Source organism: Hemitrygon akajei, unplaced genomic scaffold (genome assembly GCF_048418815.1).
Source record: "Hemitrygon akajei unplaced genomic scaffold, sHemAka1.3 Scf000146, whole genome shotgun sequence".
Lineage (NCBI taxonomy): Eukaryota > Metazoa > Chordata > Chondrichthyes > Myliobatiformes > Dasyatidae > Hemitrygon > Hemitrygon akajei.
The window spans coordinates 72366-93449 of record NW_027332032.1 but is presented as its reverse complement, the minus strand read 5'-3'; positions in this window follow the sequence as shown (position 1 = coordinate 93449).

Genomic DNA, 21084 nt, shown 5'->3' with positions numbered 1-21084 from the left:
TGCTTTCAATTTGAAATTAAAGCATCTTGAACTATTGGGGCGGAAAAAAAAACGCCGTGGCCCTGGATGCTGCCGAGCACGCTGGAGAATTGTTTACTTTGATAGCGGTTTTACTTTGATAAATCAAAGCTGCCAGTCATGTCCACAAAATATATCCATCTCCCCGATCTTCCACTCTACATCTGTTTCAGAAAGATTAGTTTGCGTCTGTTCCTACCAGGGACACCAATAACGGCAATGATCAAGTAATATATCTTTCTCATACTGTAGATAGTTTCAGGCATTCCGTGTGTGATTCACTCTGTATTCGAGCTGCCCGCAGTCTCGCTGAAGAAACTCTGAGCTGATGAATCTCCACGGTCATTCATTTATACTCACTCTAGCACGCTGAGTGTCAATTGTACACAAGGCTGGCATGTTTTCCAACAGCTGGGGTAAAAATAAACATGATTTCATTCAGGTAAAATCCCAGGTATGATGAGGTATGGAGAGCTTCACACGAAATTGCAAAATCCCAAAGACGAAGAAATGATGAATCGAGAATTCAGTGAATGCTGCCGTGAAAGTCTCTCAGTCTCACCTCTCGGTTTCATGATTCTTATTGTTGATCTTGTCCATTCCCAGACTCCATAGACTTTGTCTGGATTATAGATCCGCTCTGGGAAATTGTCTCAGTTATCGATCTTTCAATAGAAACATAAAAAAATATATGTTGTTTGTATGCTCCTGTAATATATTGAAGAACCTTAACCTGATATCGCGTCCAGACTTACGAAGATAATGGACGCACGAAAACCGTTAACAACAATAATCACAACACATACAAAATGCTGAAAGAACTCAACGTATAAGGCAATTTCTATGGAGATGAATAATGTCGAAGTTTCATACAGACGTGCCTTCTTCAGATTAATTAACGTTTAGTCCAGCATCTCAGCTCCAACAATAAAAAGCAGAATTTCCCAGTGGCCAAACATTTCAATTCCAATCTCCATTCCCGGTCTGAAATGTCGCACATCGTCTCCTTTGCTGCCACATGAGTAGCCTCAGGCTGGAGGAGTAAACTGCAAATATATTCTGTCTATGGAACCTCCAATTTTATGACATGAACACAGATATCTCGGCTTTCCGGTATTTTCCTCCTCCCTTTTCCCTCTTCTTCATTTCACCACTCTGGCCTTCTACTCTTCTCTTCACCTGCCAATCACCTCACTTCAGTCCCCTTCTACCCTTTCTCCAATGATCCACTCTCTCCTATCAGATTCCTTCTCCAGCTCTTTGCCTTTTCCCACTATCACCCAAGCTATATTTCGCCCACTATCCCACGCATCCAGTTTCATCTACTACCTTCTAGCTTGTGCTCTTTCCAGCTCCTCCCAATTTTCTTACTTTGGCATCTTCCCCCGTTTTACTCCATCCTGAAAATTCTTATTGTTGATCTTGTCCATAATTGTCAGACCATTATGCTCCCTGAGCACCTTCACAGTCGTAATTTTCACTGCACATATGTCCCTGATACTCTTGAATGTCCGGTATACTGCAGATGTCTTCCACTGTGAAGACTGATGCAAAATTCACATTCGGTTCTTCTGCCATCTCTGCGTCTCTCATTACATTATCTCCAGCGTCATTTTCTATTCGTCCTCTATCTATCCTCAATTCTCTTCTTCTCTTTAGTCACCAGCTACCTTTCATAATTAATCTTTTCCTTCCTAATGACCTTCTTAGTTTCCTTCTGTAAGTTTTTAAAAGCTTCACAATCATCTAACTTCCACTAGATTTGACTTCCTTGTCTGCTCTCCATTTTACTTTTGTTTTATCTCTGAATTTACTTGTCAGTAACGGTAGTGTCCATCTTCCATTCGAAAATGTCTTCTTATTTGAAATATATTTGTCTCACAATTCCCTAATTTTTCGCAGAAACTCCAGCCATTGCTGCTCTGCTGTCCTTCCTGCCAGTGTCTCTTTCCAGTCAACTTTAGCCCGTTTCCCTCTCATGCCATTAAAATTTCCTTTTTTTCCACTGAAATACCGACACATTGACATTTAGTTTCTCCTTCTCAATTTTCAAAGTGAACTCGATCATATTGTGATCACTCTTCCCTAAAGGTTCCTTAACCTTAATCTCTTTTATCATCCCCGATCCTTACACAAAACCCAATCCAGCACAGCCGACCCCGTATTGGGTTCAACAACAAGCTGTTCTCTTAGACATTCTTCAGTTTTTCTCTCTTGAGGTCCAGTACTGGCCTGGCTTTCCCAATCGAATTTCATGTTAAAATCCCCAACGATTATCATGACATTACCCTCTTGACACACCTTTTGTATCTCCTGGTGTAATTTGTAATCCAAATCCGGGGTGTTGTTTTGAGGCCCGTATACAATTGCCATTAGGGTTCTTTTACCGTTGCCATTTCTTATCTCAACCCATAGAGACCCTACACCTTCCAATCCCTATGTCATCTCTTTCTAATGATTTAATAATATTTTTTATATACAGGGCTACACCAGCACTCCCCCACCCCTTGCATCTTTCTGATGCACCGTATATCCTTGGGCGTTCAGCTCTCAAAGGCAGCCATCCTTTAGCCAAGTTTCAGAGATGGCCACATCCTCATACTTGCCAATTAGTAGCTGAATTTAAAGATCGTCCGTTTTATTTCTTATGTTGCGTGCATTCTACTGCAACACTTCCATTCCAGTATTTGTTGCTTTCTGATTTAACTGCACCACGTCTCTATTGCCCTGTAACTCATCCCACTGGCTGTGATTATGCCTCATCTCCTGCCTTTCATTTCTATCATCTCTGTTGCACGCTATCTGTGACTTATTTCTGTTTTCCCCTTCCTAACGCCTATCACTCCGGTTCCCATCCACCACCACCCCCCCCCCCCCCACCCCTTACAGCTCAATTAAGTGTGCCCGCGATGGTATTGGACCTCTTTGGGTTCAGGTGTAATCCGTCCTTGTCGTACAGGTTGTACCCCCCGCAGAACATGTCCCAATGATCCAGGAACCCGAAACACTGCCCCGTACACCAGTCTCAGCTACTCATTAACATACCTGATTGTGCTATTCTCGAATCGTTAGCACGAGGTACAGGCGGCAATCTCGAGGATACTACGCTGCAGATCCTGCTTTCCAACTTCCTACCCCACTCCATGTATTCTCTCGTCAGGACCTCCTCCCTAGTTCTATCTATGCCATTGGTACCAACGTGTAGCAAGACTTCTAGCTGTTCACCCTCTCCCTTCAGAATACCCTGCACCCGATCCAAGACAACCCGTACCCTGGCACCTGGATGGCAACACAGTATTCGGGTGTCTCTATCAGGTTGACAGAATCCCCTGTCTGTTCCCTCACGATGGAATCCCCTGTGAATGCCGCATTCCTCATATTGCTCTTTCCCTTCTGAACCACGGGACCACGCTCAGTGCCAGATCCCTGTGATCGTCCTCTGTCAGGTCACTTCCTCCAGCCGCATGCAAAACAAGATAGTAATTACTGAGGGGGGTGGCCACAGGGGTGCTCTCTACTATCTGAGCACTTTCCCTCGCTCCCCTAACGGTCACCTAATTATCTAACTCCTGCAGCCTCAGGGTGACAAGTAGCTCCTCTCTATCTCCTGTTCACTCTCCCTAATAAGCTGTAGTTAATCGAGCCGCAGCTCCAGATCCCTAACACAGACTCTCGCTGCACTCTGTGAGACTGGAAGATTTCCAGTATTCCCACATCCGACACGCAGAGAGAAATACTACCCTTACCGCCATGCTCTCTATTCCTCAAAAACAAAAATCATATCTGGGCATGTCTGTAACCGCTTCACGCTCCGCCCCTGTTTCTCCTTCTATGACATCCGTCTCACACTCCTCCCACGGTGCTCCACCCTGGGCATTCCCAAAATCCTTTCCTCCCGCCAGTTTCAATGGGTCACTATTACGATCACGTCTACGCCCCGCCATCCGATTCCTAAATGGGCATTAAACCCATGAAACCACCTGACGTTTTTAATAAAAACACAAAATGCTGGCAGAACTCAGAACTCAGTAGTGACGACGTGTTACTTCACTCCTGATGAAGGGTTTCGACCCGAAACGTCGTCACTATCTCCTCCCATAGATGCTGTCTGGCCTGCTGAGTTCTGCCAGCATTTTGCGTTTTTATTTATTTTCAGGATCTACAGATTCACTTGTGTTCACTTTTAAAATATATATTATTTCTGTTTCTTCACTTTTTATCTGTTCAATACCGATATACCATTATTGAATTACTCATTTATTATTTTTTTACTTTTTCTATATTATGCTTTGCATTGAACTGTTGCTGCTAAGTTAACAAATTTCACGACAGATGCCAGTGTTAATAAACCGGAGTCTAATGCTGATATTGAATGGAATTTAAGTTCTGTGGTGTTGGTATTTGATGCCCCATTGACCACCTTTCCCTCACCATTTATGAAATTGCCTAATCATCAGTGATCTTTATCTGAGTTATTCACTACTGATGAAAACCAGGAATAAGCTCTGTTATGAATGTGAAGCAATTCTGAGAGGCCGAAGGGTACAAAGTCGCCCCATCCTTTTTGAGAATCGCAAGATCGCTATTAATTCGGGTCTGGGACCCAGGAAATGAGAGAGAGACACTCAGAATACACAAGGTTTGGAATGTGTCCTGACCTCAGCGGAACGGAGCCACTGATAACGGCCATTGTCTCTTGGAGACGGAATTGTGTATTGAGTACTGTACTATTCATTGAAACCCCTCAGGGGACAACCAGAGTGGTCTGGTTGAGGGATTGCATCATCCCAACCTGATTGACATCTGAGACCTCGTTAGTAAGGATAAAAGAGGGGTCTGGGGAACAACCCCTTGAGACGCACCAGGAGAAACGCTGGAAATCCCGCGACAGCGTTTAATAGCGAAAGCCGGTGAGAGCTCTTGTGCGTCCTCCCTTGCCGGGGTGGCGGGCTCATCACGGAAGAACGGTTTAGCGAAAGGAGAGGCCACAAGAGAACGGCCACACCAATGAGAATCCGACGGATCGAAATCATAAAGGAAAGCCGGCAAGTTTTTCTCCAAATCTCTCTCTCTCTCTCCAACAATTGCAACACCGCGGTCCCCAACGGCTGCAGCCTGCATGAACTAAGTGAACTTTATATTTCCATCGGACAATACATTATCCCCTAGTCAACGATAGAGCTTATTTCTTATTGATTATTATTATACCCGCACTTTTAGATCTAGTATTGACGACGTATATTATCTGTATATTTGCATTGATATTATTTTTGTGTATTTTTACTAATAAATACTGTTAAAAATAGTATCATCAGACTTCAACGGACGTCTCTATCTTTGCTGGTAAGTGACCCAGTAACGGGGTTCGTAACAGCTCTTATCCCGGGTATCTGTGTGTCCCTGTTGTGGAACTTTCCCTCCCAGGAACATACTGGTGAGAGTCTTCAGTAGATTTGTGCAGGGGATCTTCCTCCCGATTCTGCGTTGTCAAAAGCTGTGACTAGCTCTTCAGTCAGAGCTGAAATGAGCCAAGTATATTTGGAATAACATATCTCTGTTCTTGTACATTGTGGCTCATGAAATTAAAGGAACACGTTTCCGGATGTGTAACCACTAAGATTTTATGCTCCTCGTAACGACCTCGTGAGGAATTTAATCTTGTGCTGATTACGTATGAGCATAAGACCATTTGGCCCAGCGAGTCTGCCCGCCATTCAATCATGGGCTGATCCAGTTCTTCCGGTCATCCCTACTCATGTACCTCCTCCCCTGGCTGCACATTGGTACAAATTCCAAACTGGATGCCGAATAGTATATAGACAATAGACAATAGGTGCAGAAGTAGACCATTCGGCCCTTCGAGCCTGCACCGCCATTTTGAGATCATGGCTGATCTACTATCAATACCCGGTTCCCGCCTTGTCCCCATATCCCTTGATTCCCCTATCCATAAGATACCTATCTAGCTCCTTCTTGAAAGCATCCAGAGAATTGGCCTCCGCTACCTTCCGAGGCAGTGCATTCCAGACCCCCACAACTCTCTGGGAGAAGAAGTTTTTCCTTAACTCTGTCCTAAATGACCTACCCCTTATTCTCAAACCATGCCCTCTGGTACTGGACTCTCCCAGCATCTGGAACATATTTTCTGCCTCTATCTCGTCCAATCCCTTAATAATCTTATATGTTACAATCAGATCCCTTCTCAATATCCCTAATTCCAGCGTGTACAAGCCCAGTCTCTCTAACCTCTCAGCGTAAGACAGTCCAGACATCCCAGGAATTAACCTCGTGAATCTACGCTGCACTTCCTCTACAGCCAGGATGTCCTTCCTTAACCCTGGAGACCAAAACTGTACACAATACTCCAGGTGTGGTCTCACCAGGGCTCTGTACAAATGCAAGAGGATTTCCTTGCTCTTGTACTCAATTCCCTTTGTAATAAAGGCCAACATTCCATTAGCCTTCTTCAGTGCCTGCTGCACTTGCTCATTCACCTTCAGTGAGAGATTGTTTTCTCTATAAGCCGAAGGCCGCTCATCTGTACGAGTTCCACAATAGGCACAGAGTGCTTTGTACTACAAAAGCAGAAGGAAGTTAGATTGAAAAGTGAGTTTGAACACACTCTCTGTTCTGCACATACTTATGTAGCGTCTGTGCTCCCGATCTACCCCCGTTCGCCTAGTGTACACTGCCGTCGCCCCGCCAACAGTGCTGTACTTTGGTGTAAATAGGGTGTAATGCCCACCCCCCAGTACACGCTCGCAACACAAACATCAGACAAAGGCGAGTAAATAATTACAACTTTATAGTTATTTCTTAGTGATGCGTTAGTAGAAACAGATAACCTATAGGCGCCATATCAGTAATTTCATCAGTTTGTGCACAAAATATTTTAATACGTTGGAGCTCACGCCTGCGGTTCCATCCACAACGACCTTCCGGGACCTCGGCCACCGTCCGTACAGACAACGTATAGTATCCGCCGCCCTGGAACCGCTGATCGCTCCTCACACTTCCGACCTCATCGCTCGCCTTCCAAAAAAAAACCGGCGAACTCCCGATCAGCTCACACATAGAAGATAGCATAATAATTATATATTGGTTAGTTCCCCCCCCCCACTTATCTACAGTTATAATCCAAACATTCCAGCGACAGAAACACATTACAACATTAAGTAACATTACAGAGAATCCATGTTGTCAGACTGAACACCACTGTTAATTGTACTGAGAGTCCTACACTTAGATTGGTGACGAAGTGGAAAATGAGATGACACTGAATAGGGAAATGGGACAGAGATTATCGTGAAATCATAGAATATTACTACAGAGAAATAAGCTCTTCCGTCCATCTAGGTCATCGCTCTGTGATGTTCCGCCTCGCCCCATTATCTACACCCTCCGTCCCTCTGTCATCCACGTACCTACACAAACTCCACTGAAATGATAGAATTGAATCCGTATCTACCAGTTACGCTTGCAGTTCCTTTCACACTCGCTCGGCCCTCGAAGTGAATAAATTCTGCTACATACCCTTCTTGCATCTTTCAACTTTCTCCCCAAACCTATGAGCTCCAGTGGTAAATTCATTCAAAGCCTAGCACATATAACATAGAAATCTGCAGCTTATTAACGCCTTTCGGTCCACAATGCCGTTCCAAATATGTAACCTACTCTAGACACTCCCGGGACTTCCCTGAGCGCACAGCTCTCTATTTGTCTGAGCTCCATGTACCTGCCCAAAAGGCTCTTAAAACACCCTATTGTATCCGCTTTCAACACCGCAGCCGGCAGTGCATTCCTTGCACACACCACTCTGCGTGTGAAAAACTTACGGCTGACATGCTCTCTGTACCTAATTCCAAACACCTTAAAACTATACCTGTTTGTGTTAGCCAGTTCAGCCCTGGGGGAATAAAAGAACCTTTGACTATCCACACTATCAATGGCTCTCATCAGCTTATACACCTCTATCAGATCATCTCACATCCTCCGTCACTGCAGGGAAAAAAGGCCAATACTCTCAACCTGTTCTCTTCAGGTATGTTTCCAATCCAGTAAACATCCTTGTAAAACTGCTCTGCACTCTCTCTCTAGCATATACGCACCGTCTCTATAGTGCCCACAGACACTGGATAGGGAAAATATACGTGCATTCGCCCTATTTATTTCTCGAACTCATCCCTTCAAATTATCGCTGCACTCTTTGAAGGGTATTGATATTTCAAAACTGTAAATATGTCTATTTTCTGTCTATGAGCTCACCAGCTTCAACATAACGTCCCAACTCGTGTACTCCGTGATCTGATTGAGAAGACCACTGTGCCCGTGACGCCGATTTCCTAAAATTATCGACCTATATCGCCAGGTCTCTTTTTAAATACTGCACACTAATGTCCACATATTCAATATGTGCGACTTCACCTGTTGTATCTTTCCTCACAACGCATGCTTGTCTGCATTGTTCCATCTGCCACTTATCAACCCATTTCCCAGCCACTCAACATTAAGCTACAAGCTTGGATAGAGTTCCTGGCTGGAACAGCGCTCCCAACCTAGGATTCGTACGCAATTCTTCTGATTCAGTTTTCTACATCGACATCTATGTCATTAACATACGTGATAAGTAACAATGGGCCTGACAGCAATCTCTGCAGTAAACCTGTCAGAGTTAAAGAATCAACCATCCGCTCTCTGCTAATAGAGAAAAGAACGTTCACCAATCCGTCGACAAGCCGCATCTAAATTTGTGTGGGTGCGTAACTCTATATTATCAATGATCCCTAGAATATTGCTCTCGATCTCTTTTATATCCTCAGAACATACGTATAACGTGTTTTATTGTGATACATGTCTTCAGGTGATACTGTGACATTCGTCATACAAATGACTGGAACAAACGACAGAAAAAAAAGAACCTATTTTCCCCCTCAATAAAGTGTACTCTATTTCATCTGCCGAGCTGATATCCCGCCCTCAATGTCAGAAGCGAATGTGCTCCGCTGAATGGGACAAAATAAATCTGTTTGAAGTTCATTGTCCATATTAATTGTTCAGGATAATTGTCTATGTTAGAAACAACACTGATCAGAAAATGTCCCATTTCAGCAACTGACGTCAGAAGTCTTGAAAGGTACATTGGTTCAGTTCATAGTATCTTTTGTTTAAAAGTTAATATTTTGTAATATCTCTTAGGGATGCAAATTCATGGCACGGTGATAGAGTGAGAAGAACACGTTAATGTAAGTGTTTGTGTAGCTGGTTGTCCCTAATGCGTCTGATGTGATAACCACACTAATTGCCTCAGCGGAATTGCTCTCCATTGTATATAACTCTGTAAAACCAGTCACCAGTCCAGAAGAGCAGTTGGATCATTCCGTGCAACTGAACGCTGCCTCTAACGGATTATGGGATATGCAGCGATTTATTACATTGCGGCCGTTTTCTATCCTGCAATTGTAGCGATCGGTATCCCTGGTAAGATACTGGAGCTGGTCACTGAATGTACGGTGCTGTCGTCATCTTGCTTTTTCTCCGCTGCACTGTTCAGACATCTACTGAGCACAGATGCTATCTTCGTCTGAAATCTGTTTCCAGAATTGATTCAAAAAGATTATAGATTTTTCATTCAGAATCCATATCTTTTCTATGTGATGATTTTTAAAATTATTTCTTTTGTCAATTGCGTTGAAGCCGATATTGCCATAGTTCGATAGTTTCACCTTGGTCGATTTTCTGAACGGACAGTGGTTGCTTTTCCAGATCGGAAGCTGTTTCAACTGACCAGACAGTCACATACCTCACCCCAAATAAGGGAAATGGTGTGGCTTATGGAGCGGTCAACCTTCACGTGAGTCGTGGAAAACAGATATCCGGCTTTAGCCTGTCAGAAAGTCGCCAGTCTACTGTTAATTCTATCCGTTATTGTCCAGCCGGTGTGCACGGGCAGAGTCCGCACAGATTGAATATCTGTTTTTCACTTTCAAAATAAACATACACAAGGAGGAACTTCAGACATATTCATTTAACGATAATTCTGTGTTGTGTGTTTTTTTTTCTTTCTCTAAATTTCCTGTAGTTAATTTAACGGCGATTGTGATCCTATCTCGGGGAAAATGCGGACTCTCCAAATGCATCACCCGTTACCTGGTAGGAATGGCAACAGCGGATCTGATGGTGGTTATCGTTGATGCTTTAGTGGAAAAGACCAACTATATCTACATGTATTCCAGCTCTCTGCACAACACTCCTGCATGCGGTCCAACACTTGCATTTTTTGCTGTAACGAGGGACTGTTCTGCTTGGTTTACGGTCAGTTTTACCTTTGATCGCTTCATCGCCATATGTTATCGAAAACTCGCGGAACGATACAGCACTGCAAGAACAGCAACGGTGGTTATGGTAACCGTGGCTATTGCGAGCTGTGGGAGATGTGTTCCGTTTTACTTTGCCATTGAACCTTATGCCATTATTGACAACGTTCCGTGGCGTTGCGCCTTCTCACATGAATACGCTACTTCACCTGTGTGGAAAGGATTCGAATTACTCGATAGCATTTTAGCACCGTTGCTACCAATCGGCCTAATTCTTATCTTCAATGGGTTGACAGTCAGACATATAATTGCGGCAAATAGAGTCCGCAAAGGGCTTCGGAAGAGCAGTGATTATCTGAAAGATACCGAGTGGAAAAACCGCAGAAAATCGATGATTTTATTGTTTGCAATTTCATCTAATTTCATATTACTTTGGATGCCCTATGTAGCTCGTTCCCTGAAATGGCAAACGGTAAATTACTATTACCTCGACAGATATTTGAGTTCCCCGGTATACATACTACAACAATCTGCGTACATGTTGCAAACTCTCAGTGTGTGCACCAATACTTTTATCTACACACTGACACAGAGGAAATTCAGACAAGAGCTGAAGGATGGAATGAAGCATGTGTTTACGTTAAATGGTCATCTGAGTAGATAACGCCTTCTCCAAATGCAGTTCAGCGGAATTTTAGCATAAAACAGTTTTTAACAAGTCACCTAGGTTTGGCAAATATGTCATAATTTCAAACAATCATGTGCCTAGTGATCATGAAATGAATAAATTCCAAACTATCACAGAGAATTGACAATCATCCAGGAAACGGTACCGCAGCATAACAGCCAGGACCAAAAGGCTCCGGTACAGCTTCATCCACCAGGACATTAAACTGATTAAGTCACGCTGATTTGAGAGTTTTTCCGATTCTACATTGACTATTCTATTTATTATAAATTATTATAAGTTACTAGAGTTGCACATTGAACATTTAGACGGAGACGTGACCTAAAAAATTTTCTTCCTCGTGAAGGTGGAGGAAATAATGTCAATTCTGTCACAAGGGGCGGAATGACTTCCGGACATCTCGGGGTTCAGATGTTTCAAATTCCTTTTATTCGGGTAAAAGAGTGTAAAGTGAAAGCATTTTAAGAACAGGGAGAGTGTGATAGTATCACAGCCGCAGTAAGGGAGGACACTGTGTTGGGACTTTATGTTAATAGACTGTGAGTGGAACTCAGAACTAGGAAGGGAACAAACACTCGTTTGAGAGTATTCTGTACAGAGCACCCATCAACAAAACGAAAACAACACACAGTGACAGTGACAGATCGGGAGTTAGATTTTGGAGAGGTCCCATTTTAACACGGCTGTTGTCAAAGGCAACTTAAACATCATTAATAATCTTGGGTACTTCCTCTGTTTAGAAGATTTGGATGTGACAGAATTTCTCAGTTGTTTCCAGGAATGAGACGTAGCACAATATGAGGGCAAGCAGACCAGCGAACAGTCCATCCTGGATCTAGTACTGGAAGGTGAAAAGGGTTGGGTAACAGATCTCTCCGCGGGTCAGCTTTTCAGAACGGTAGGGCACAGTTATTCGACATTTACTATTACCTTACACTGAGGTAGCAGCAGAAAGTATGGAACATATTCGATGTTATTAGTTTGTAACTTAGTAGCCGAATTTGGGAAATGATGCACAACAGAAATATGGAGATTGTTAATGTAACACGAGTTCGGGGTTCATTATTGGTTTGTTTCAGTAAGGCGGCGAACGGACGGCCGTATAAAGTATCCCTGGTTGATAAGATATTATGGAGCAAGAAGAACAAAGAAATATACTTAAGGTTTAGAGGGAAGACAATAGGTGCAGGAGTAGGCCATTCATCCCTTCGAACCAGCACCGCTATTCAATGTGGTCATGGCTGATCATCCACAGTCATTACCCTGTTCCTGCCTTCTCCTCATACCCCTTGACTCCGCTATCTTTAAGAACACTATCTAACTCTTTCTTGAAAGCATCCAGAGAATTGGCCTCGACTGTCTTCTGAGGCAGAGCATTCCATTGATCCACAACTGTCTGGGTGAAAAAAAAACTTTTCCTCAACTCCGTTGTAAATGGCAAACCCCGTATTCTTAAACTGTGGCCTCTGGTTCTGGACTCTCCCAACATCGGGAACATGTTCCCTGCCTATAGCGTGTCCAATTCCTATGTTAGGAAGGATCATACAGGGCTATGGGAATTCACAATGTAGCCAGCAGGAATTTAACAATGCATTTATGAGTTAGAAGGGACATGAGAGGCCTTGGAGAGCCACATTCAGGTAGGTTATAAACAGAAGGGTGATGAGATACAAAGTGGGAGAGATCAGCGATAAAAGAGGAAACATGTGTCTGGAGTCTAAGGAGTCAGTGAAGTTCCTTACTGATACTTTGCTTCGGTATTCACCAGTGAGTGCGACATTGATGAATGTGGATACAGCGAAAAAGGGCAGATCTACTGGGGCAAGGAAACGCTTGGAATTACAAGCTGGATACTGCGAGAACATGAAAATAAACCATTCCCCGGTGCTGGAAGGGATTTACTCCTGGTAATTAGAGAAAGCGAGCGAAGATATTGCTGGGCTTTTGGACATGACATTTACGTCATCGATGGCCACAAATTAGTGCGGGAGGTTTAGAGAATGGCACATGTTACTTCTTTGTTTAAGAAATGCAATGTAGTCCAGAGAATTACAGGCCAGTGAGTCTTCGGTCAGTACTGGACAAGCTATTGAAAAGGTTTCTTAGAGACGGAATTTATGAGTATCTTAGAAAACTTATCCTGGTTGGTGATAGTCACCATGGTTTTGAGAGGGACCGGTCGTCCTTTATGAGCCAGAAAAAAAATTCATGAAAAAGTGAAACATAGGCTGTTGACAAGAAAACATTCGATCTGAGGTACATTAATTTTTAGGGTGTTTGACTGAGTTCACTCTGGTGCACGCATTCAGAACGTCAGATGTTATTACAGTGTTCTGAGAGACCGATGTTAATTTGACCATCCTGCAGCACTTGGAAAATTTACTGAATTCGGGCTGCTGATGAAAACAAAATACTGAATCTGGACTCTGAACTGAAATCCCATGTACTTGTTTCAGGGCAGATACTATGATTACACCAAATCAATATTTTCCCATAAACCCTGAAGCTCAAAATCGGCATTTCAAATGACTCCGCCGTATCCTTTGATGCTTCCCAAATGAACCAGCTTCCCAGAATGCGAATTTCAAATTCCCATTTCAAGAATATATTGATTTGTATTTTGATTTCCACAATTTCTCCAGCAAACAGGGAGGTTACTATCATAATGGGATTTCTGAGAGGGTGTAAGAAAATATCTTATCAAGTTTTTCCATCCAAACTCCTTCCATTTCTGTGAACTGGTACACTTCCATTGATACCTCCATATTGTTGACCATTCTTTCTCAGATATCCTTCCTTTTCCTATTTTGTTTTAATGTATGAAGTCGAAAGTGTTTTAAGATTTGACAACCCCTTATAAATGCTTGAAATGATTCTAATACCATTATCTGAGTGACTGGCTTTTCTAAATAGCTCTTTGAAGCATGCACTTGCCTTTGTTGCATTTTAAGCGTCTTATTAACATATTGTCGCATCTGTAAATACGGATAAGAATCTTGTTTTTCTAATAAGCGTTTCTCTTTAAGCATTTCAAAACTGAACAGTGTTCTTTCTTTTGTTATGTTGCAAAGAACTGTTATTCCTTTAGTTGTCTAGTCAAATCTAGTATCCAATTTATTTGGTGATTTGGTGTAAAATCAAAGTCATATGCACACCTTTTAAGAATTGCAATATCTCCCTCTAGATTATATCCTTTTACAGTAGTTTTCCATATTTTAAGAGTCAATTTCACCCATGGGTTATCAATAGTATTTATATACCTTTGCAGGTTGTTATCAGCCAAAGTTGCTTGTATGAGGATGGGAAGTACCCGCTCCTCAATGTTTTTCCTTTGAGCGTCATATGATGGGTTGCACCAACATATCACAGCTCTCAACTGTACTGCAAAATAATAATCTCTAAGAGAAGGTAGGCCCCATCCCGCCTTTTCCTTTGCTAATTCCGAAGTCTTGAGACGAAATCTAGGCTTTTTACCCTGCCAAGTATACCTTGATAACATCGCATTTCATACATTGAATTGATTTTGATTAATCTCTATTGGTAGAGTCTGAAAGAGATATAACAGTCTTGGCAGTTTATTCATTTTAATAGACTCAATCCTTAAACTGAGACTGAAAAAAAGAACCAGGTTCCATCTTGCCACATCTTCCTTATTGTTTATATATATATAAAGGCTGATAATTACATTCTAATAATTTTGCCAAATCCTTTGGCATAATGATGCCCAAATATATGAAAGAATCTGTGTGCCATGCCCAGGGGTATCTACAAACCTTTTTACTTTCAATTTCTCTTGGTGGGCTATAGTAATATGGAAGTAATTGTGTTTCATCTATGCCGATCTTGTATCCTGATAATTAACCATATTGCTCAAAGGATTGCATCAATTCAGGTAAAGAGTATGTTGGTTGCCCGACATAGATCAAAATGTCATCCGCATAACAAGCCAATTTATGCTCTGTCCCTTTAATAGTAATTCCCCTGATATCTTCATTTGCCTGATGCATTGAGCTAATGGTTCCAGATATAACGCGAAAAGTAGCGGTGACCATGCACAACCCTGTCTGCTGCCCCCTTCCAGGGTAAAACTATTTGATAAATCTCCATTGATTTTAATCCTAGCCGTAGGATTGTAATATAGTGCATGTATAGCTTTAATAATTGTGTCTTGGAAAACAAATCTATGTACAACTCTGTAAAGGAAATTCCAATTAACCGAATCAAATGCTTTTTCACCGTCCACGCTTATCACTATTTCTTCGATTTTATTAATTTGTATATGATCCATAATGTGAGGTTTCCTTCGTATATTGTCTTGTGTCTGGCGTTGTCGTATAAAACCTGTCTGATCGTTACGTATCAGTATGGGTAGAAACTCCTCTAATCGTTTGGCCATGATGGAGGTAAATAATCTAAAATTTACATTAAGAACGGATATTGGTCTAAATGACCCGCATTCCATTTTATCCTTGCCTTCTTTCGGTATAGCTGAGATTATCATTTACTTCCAACTGGGTGGCATTTATGCCTTTTTAGAGCCCAGTTCAATGTGGGGCGTAAAACAGGAATTAACCTATTTTTAAATTCTTTGTACCACTCTGCCTTATACCTATCTGATCCTGGTGACTTCCTTAATTTAAGCCTACTAATTGCAGCTTTTAATTCAACTTCAGTTATGTCAGCAGTCATCGTCCTATTTTGTTCTTCGCTTAAAGTAGGTAACTCTAGAGAATTCAAGAAGGTGTCAATTTGGGTTATGCTTCCCCCTGGAACTTTGGAATATAGAGTTTTGTTAAACACTTCAAAAGCTTCTTGTATTTCACTCAGCTTTTTTTTTTATTATTTTCCCTCTTGGGTCCCTAATTCTATGAATTGTATTTTTTGCTGTCTTTTTTTTTTAGCTTTCACGAAGGTATTTTCATAGACTTCGATCCACTTTCATAATGTCTCTGTTTCAGAAACATTATTTTTTTCCTGATTTCTTGCGTAGCCAAACTATTAATTTCATTCCTTATTATTTTAATTTCCCCTACTGTATCCTGTGCCAAATTCAATTTTTGATGTTATCTAGTTCCTTCAGCCTATTTTGTAATTCTTCTAATGTTTTATTCCTTTTTTTTTATATGAAGATATCGCTATAATTTTCGCTCTTCAGACCGCCTTCAGAGTATCCCATAAAATGGGAGGTGGAACCTCTCCATTATCATTTAATTCTAAGTAGAGACTAAATTCCTTTTTAATTTGTTCCTTAAAGTACGGATCATTGAGTAGACTTGAATTTAGTTTCCAAATAGTATTCTTTGGTTGTAGGCCAAAATCAGCAGCTAAATATATAGGTGCATGGTCACTTACATCTATTGTCCCAATTCCACAGTTGTTAATTTTGTCTTTGTCTTTTCCAAATGTTATGAAATAGTCTATTCTTGTATATACAGAATGGGGAGAGAAATAATGAGTGTAATCCCTTCTGTCGGGGAAAAGGTCCCTCCATATATCAATTAAACCAACATCCGCAAAAAGTGTATTAACTTTCTTATGTAAAGATTTTGTTTCATAGGTTTTTCTATTGGAAGATTCTAAGTTTGGCTGTAATTGTAAATTTAGTTCTCCCCTGCATATCAGGAGACCTTCTGTTTCCGTTACCAGGATATCAGTAATGTTCTGAAAGAAACCAATATCACTTCCCGAGTGTGCGTATATATTCAATAGAGTAAATGAGTTTCCTTCTATATTCCCCCTTACCAGAATATTTATCTTTATCGCCCTTTTCGAAAACTTTTTTTCAAAATTTACCTAATTTGGTGGCCACTAGACAGCGTAGCAGTAGCAGGTAGTGCAGGAGTCTCCCTCCTAAATAGATATACTGTTTTGGATACTTTTGGTGGAGTAGCCGAGTTCATGGGTGGCTCTGCGGCACAGGAGGGAAGGAAAAGGAACGGGAGAGCTGTAGTGAAAGGGGATTCGATTGTAAGTGGAATAGATAGGCGTTTCTGAGGCCCCTTGGGTAAGAGTGACCATAATATGGTGGAATTCTTCATTAAGATGGAGATTGACATAGTCAATTCAGAAACATAGGTTTTGAACTTAAAGAAGGGTGACTTTAAAGGTATGAGACGTGAATTAGCTAAGATAGATTAGCTAATGAAATTTAAAGGGTTGACGGTCGATATGCAATGGCAAGCATTTAAAGATCGCATGGATGAACTACAACAAGTGCTCATCCCAATTTGGCAAAAGAATAAACCAGGGAAGGGAGTGCACCCGTGGCAGACAAGGGAAATTATGGATAGTATCAATTCCAGGTAACATGCAAATTAGCTAGGAAAAGCGGCACACCTGAGGACTGGGAGAAATTCAGAGTCCAGCAGAAGAGGACAAAGTCCTTAATTGGAAAGGGAAAAAAGATTATGAGAGAAAGCTGGCAGGGAACAAAAAAAAAACTGACTGTAAAAACATTTATAGATAAGTGAAAAGAAAAAAGATTGGTTAAGACAAATATAGGTCCCTTACAGTCAGAAACAGGTGCATTGATCATGGGGAACAAGGACATGACAGACCAATTGAATAACTACTTTGGTTCTGTCTTCACTGAGGAGGACATAAATAATTTTCCGGAAATAGTAGGGGACCGAGGGTCTAGTGAGATGGAGGAACTGAGGGAAATACATTTTAGTAGGGAAGTGGTGTTAAGTAAATTGAAGTGATTAAAGGCAGATAAATCCCCAGGGCCAGATGGTCTGCATCCCAGAGTGCTTAAGGAAGAAGCTCAGGAAATAGTAGATGCATTAGTGAAAATTTTTCAAACCTCCTTGGATATTGGATTAGTTCCTGAGGATTGAAGGGTGGTTAATGTAACCCCACATTTTAAATAAATGAAGCAGAGAGAGAAAACGATGAATTATAGACCGGTTAGTCTGACATCGGTGGTGCGGAAAATGCTAGAGTCTGTTATCAAAGATGTGATAACAGCTCATTTGGCAAGAGGTGGATTCATCGGACAAAGTCAGCATGGATTTGTGAAAGGAAATCTTATGTAACCCCCTGGGTCACCCACGCCCGATCAGCTCGTTCTCGTCCCGGAGGAGCAGCCTTCGGCCCCGCCAAACTGGGTAATCAGCTTGTGTGGATGCCGTGTGATTTCCCCGCCTCGCCAAAGAACAACACAGGACACCATATGCGATTAAATGATTACAGTTTATAAAGATTACTATAACTAAGTAATTTATAACGATACAGTATACATGAAGGAAAAGAAAATAAAGAAAAGGCGTCAAACTTATCAAAGTCCAAACTACTTCGTGCACAACCGTTGGAGCTCAATTACTGAAGTCTTCTGGCCACCATTCGATCCCCTCCGAACTCCTCGACTCGCCGCACAGGACCACCCGAAGTGGTCAACCAAGCACATCTATCCTCGTCTCCTCTCCTCGGGGTACCTCCTGGCCTTGGACCCCCGCTTGGGGTCCGTTCCTCGCCCAGTTTACAGCATCGCGTCCTCTCTCTCTCAACCCCTCACGCCGATCTCCCCAAAAGCCCGCCAAAAATTGCTTACAGACTCAGAAGAAAGAACAGCATTAATCCCAATTGGTTTACAAAGGAATACAATTCTCGCTATCAGTAAATTTTAACCCAAACAAGCTTCCAGCACTCTCTCGCAACAAAGAAGTATTCCTACTTTTAACACAACAAAGAAGCCATTTTGATTACATACACAGTAACAAAGAAAAAGAAGAAATCCCCTTACACTAAATTGGTGATTTTGGTTCCATTCTGTCTCTCACTCTCTGCAGCATGCTTTTCCCAGTTCCGCGTGGGGATTAATCGAAGTATACCACCTCAGTGGAAAATGTAATGCCACGTCATTGTTATACGCATCACATACGTCTAGTCTGTGAGGTATTTCTGCAAACACTTTCATAAACAATTCACTGGAGCTTCTCAGATGTTCGGGTGGAGCTGCTGCTGGGACGATAAGTTTATTTCACATTCAGGTCTGTCTCCGAGCACACCTTTTCGGCGAGAATTCCCCACCCAGTACCGACGGTACATTCTCCTGTCTCCAACCCTCCACCTATTCTTGGACTCAGCGCGCTGTTTCTCTGCCTGCTCTGGATATCTTCATCACTAATTGCCGACGGGGCATCTCCTCAACATCAGGAATACTCACTTCAAATAGAACCTTACCCGGTGTGAATGCACTTCCCCTCCAATCTGCCAACATCAGTGTCAAAGTTACAATCGATCCCACTGTCAAAGTGGTTGCTGTTGTAGATTGGCGGTCTGACCTCTGCGTTGGTGAGAGCAGGTGGTAATAGATGATAATGGAACCTAGTTGAGTCATTACCTGTTCAGGTAAACACATTAGAAAGTTGATACCAACTCGGTGGAGACAAGTAAACCCGAACGTTGAAGTTAGGACCTCTGTGCACGTGGATGTTGTCTGCTCATAGCGTGTTGAAGGGCGTGCCGATGTAGAGTGAAATCAGCTAAATCTCTTTGCCGTGCTGCCCACTCAATCCGAGCAGGAACCAGGCCCGATCTGTTCTCAGGAGTGCTCAGCGCGAATTCCGCCAGTTCGCCTCTAGACGGCAGTATTTCCGCTAGCATCTCCTTTTCCTCCATGTCACAGGAAGCTGCGGCTTTGTCGGTCACTTGACCGATGGAAATTTACACTGGGGTATGGGATTCATTATCGAACGTGCTGTGGTTCTGACGATACCGGAGATATAATGAAAAAAGAAAAATAAAAGGGAGGAAGAGTTTAGTAATCGGTAGGAAGTGAAGTTCGGGAGCTGCGTTCGCTCGGTCACTCCCGGATTCTAAACTAGTTTTATTCTACCTGCTGCCATGTTCTCTGATGAGCGCCAATTCTATAGTGTCAAGATGAAAAACACTGCGACTGCCTCCGGGAAGAACTTAGATATTATGTTTATCAATTAATGGAATAATTGCCAGAAATGGACATTTCTTTACACTGATGAACTGTTGCTTGAACTTGGTCTTCGTTACCCCATAAATAAAAGTGTTTGTGCAGCAACTTAATGTTAGCAACATCTCTCCGGAGTTGTTCTGTGCGTTAGATGTAGGAATTCTGGGATATCTCCAGCGTTCCTGATATACACATCTGCTCCAGGGTGGGGAGCAGGTGGTCGCAGTGATATGGTGTCTGGCACTCTGGTAGCATGGAAGAACAGAGAGATGAAGACTGCGATGGTGATGGAAGATGAAATAGTCAGAGGAACAGAGGCTAGATTCTGTCGACTCGATAGTGGCACCTGGACGGTATGTTTCTCCGAGGCACAAGGGTCAGGGAAGTCTCTGATTGCTCCACGGCATTCTCACGGGGGAGTGTGAGCAACCAGAAGCCGAGATACATCTGACCACCGATAACATACACGGGGAAATAAGCAGACACTGAAGAGAGATTTTATGGAGCCACACAGAAAGTGGACGAACAGGACATTCATGGTAGTTATATCTAGACCACTGCCTGTGCACTCGCCAGTGAAGGTAAGGATAGGATGATCTGACAGGTGCATGTGTGGCTGAAGAACTGGTGTAGGAGGGAGGAATGGATTATCGGGATCATTTTTTTAGGGAGACATCTGTGGAGGCCGGGTTATTTGATATATAAAAGGCAGAAATTGATAGATACTTGATTAATCGGGGCATGATGGGTTACGGGAAGACAGAAGATTGGTCTGAGAGAGATCGGAGCAGACTCGATGATCCAACTGGCTTAGAGCTTTTTCGTATATGTTACGGTCTTATTGTCTAGCCGGAAGGGTCAGTTGGGAGGTAACCCGACAGGACGCGTCTGATCGCAGAGTGTCAGCAGAGGATGGAAACCGGAGGGATTCGGTGAAAGGTATTTGCCGGGGAGGGAGCAGAACAATTTTCACGCTTAAGCGCGGCACGGGGTCATTCGTTCTCTCATGTAGCTGCATCCACTAGTTAAAGTGGAGACGGGTGCATACTTAAATGATGGAGGAGCTGTGGGCGATGGTGTCCGGCATAGGAGAGGAGCTGAGACATGGGAGGATTAACCATGGTTATACAGATTGC